The 2,422-nt window shown below is 31.6% G+C and overlaps 1 non-coding gene across 1 annotated transcript; it reads left to right on the top strand.

The window, feature by feature from the left end:
• The first annotated feature begins 270 nt into the window (after positions 1–270).
• LOC112760715 (small nucleolar RNA R71) lies at positions 271–378 on the top strand. The gene has a single exon (XR_003181143.1). It is a non-coding gene; the product is annotated as a small nucleolar RNA R71 (small nucleolar RNA).
• Positions 379–2,422: the final 2,044 nt, after the last annotated feature.

The raw sequence follows: 2,422 nt of genomic DNA, 5'->3' as shown, positions 1-2,422 counted from the left end.
CATATTGACTTGCTGAGTCAATATTTTATTCTGAGCCAATATGGCATTCAGAGTATCAATTTTAAGAACTCCCTTCTTCTGAGGCGTCCCATTGTTCACAGGATTCCTCTCAGAGGTGTACATGAATTGGTTATTTGCAACCATTTCAATGAGTTCCTGAGCTTCTGCAGGGGTTTTCATATGAAGAGATCCTCCTGCAGAATGGTCCAATGAAATTTTTGACAACTCAGACAAACCATCATAGAATATATATATGATGCTTCATTCTGGAAGCATGTCAGTAGGACACCTTTTGATTAATTGCTTATATCTTTCCCAAGCTTCATAGAGGGACTCACCTTCCTTCTGTCTGAAGGTTTGGATTTCTACTCTAAGCTTGCTCATCTTTTGATGTGGAAAGAATTTGGCCAGGAAAGCACTGACCAGCTTTTCCCAAGAGTTCAGGCTTTCCTTAGGTTATGAATCCAACCATGTTCTAGCTCTGTCTTTTACAGCAAAAGGGAAAAGCATAAGCCTGTAAACCTCGGGATCAACTCCATTGGTCTTAATAGTGTCACAGATTTGCAAGAATTCAGCTAAGAACTGATGAGGATCTTCCAATGGAAGTCCATGAAACTTGCAATTCTGCTGCATCAGAGAAACTAATTGAGGCTTAAGCTCAAAGTTGTTTGCTCCAATGGCAGGAATTGAGATGCTTCTTGCATAGAAGTTAGAAGAGGGTGCAATAAAGTTACCAAGCATCTTCCTTGCATCTCCACCATTGTTATTGGGTTCGGCCATGTCTCCTTCTTTTTCGAAATTTTCTGTCAGGTCCTCTCCAGAGGGTTGTGCTTTAGCTTCTCTTAGTTTCCTCTTAAGAGTCCTTACAGGTTCAGGATCAGCTTTAATAAGAATGTCTTTATCCCTGTTCCTGCTCATATGAAAAAGAAGAGAATAGAAAAGAAAATGAATCCTCTATGTCACAGTATAGAGATTCTTTTATGTGAGTAGAAGAAGAGAAGAATATAAGAAGGATAAGAGAAAAACTCGAACATAGAGAAGAAGAGGGGGTTTGAATTATGAGTAGAAGAGAAGTGTTAGTAGATAAATAAATAAATAGAAAGAGATGAGAGAGAGAATTTCGAATTTTTTTAAAAAGAATAAAAGAAAAATATTTTTGTTTTTATTTTAATTATTAGTTAGAATTCGAAAATTAAAAAGAGAAATAAAATTAAAATTAAAATTTGAAACAATTAGTTAATTAAGAATTTTGAAAAAGTGGGTAGGAGTTTTCGAAAATTAGAGAGAGAAAATTAGTTAGGTGGTTTTGAAAAAGATATGATTGAAATAGAAAACTTTTAAAATCAAACAAAAAAAAATCAAGTGGTTAATTGAAAAAGATTTGAAAAGATAAGAAGTTAGAAAATATTTTGAAATTAAGTTTTGAAAAAGATTTGAAAAAGAAATTTAAAAAGATTTGATTTTGAAAAAGATTTAAAAAAGATAGAATTTTTAAATTGAAAATTTGACTTGACTAATAAGAAACAATTAAAGTTTAAAACTTTTTGACTAAATCAATCTAAAATTTCGAAAATTATGAGAAGAATACGGGAAATATTTATTTTTTTATTTTTGAATTTTTAATGAGGAGAGAGAAAAACAACAAAAAGATGCAAAACATGAAAATTTAAGATCAACACAAAAAATGCATGCATGAATACTTTGAATGTCAGGATGAATACCAAGAACACTTTGAAGATCATGATGAACATTAAGAACACATTTTTTGAAAATTTTTAAGAAAAAAAAACATGCAAGACACCAAACTTAGAAATTTTTAATGTTGAGACACTAACAAATTGAAAATGCATATGAAAAACAAGAAAAGACACAGAACAAGAAAATACAAAGATCAAATATGGAAAATCATCAAGAACAACTTGAAGATTATGAAGAAAAAATGCATGAGTTTTCGAAAATTTTAATGAAAATTAAAAATATGCAATTGTCACCAAACTTAAAAATTGACACTAGGCTCAAACAAGAAACATCAAATTTTTGGTTTTTATGATTTTATTAATTTTTTTTGTATTTTTTGAAAATTAATTGGAAAAAGAAAAATAAGGATTTCAAAATTTCTAATGAGAATTCCAGGAATCATGCAATGTTAGTCTAAAGCTTCGGTCCAGGAATTAGACATGGCTTACTAGCCAGCCAAGCTTTCAGTGAAAGCTCCGGTCCAAAACACTAGACATGGCCAATGGCCAGCCAAGCTTTAGCAGATCATTACATTCAACAGCAAGATTGATAGAAATCAATAAGCTCTTGTGATGATATGTTGAAACCTCAGTCCAAAAGATTAGACATGGCTTCACAGCCAGCCAGACTTCAACAGATCATCATGAAACTCTAGAATTCATTCTTAAAAATTATGAAGTCATAG

The sequence above is a fragment of the Arachis hypogaea genome, chromosome 16, assembly GCF_003086295.3.
Source record: "Arachis hypogaea cultivar Tifrunner chromosome 16, arahy.Tifrunner.gnm2.J5K5, whole genome shotgun sequence".
Classification (NCBI taxonomy): domain Eukaryota; kingdom Viridiplantae; phylum Streptophyta; class Magnoliopsida; order Fabales; family Fabaceae; genus Arachis; species Arachis hypogaea.
The sequence above is the reverse complement of the archived record's forward strand: the minus strand, read 5'-3'. Positions and strand labels throughout refer to the sequence as shown.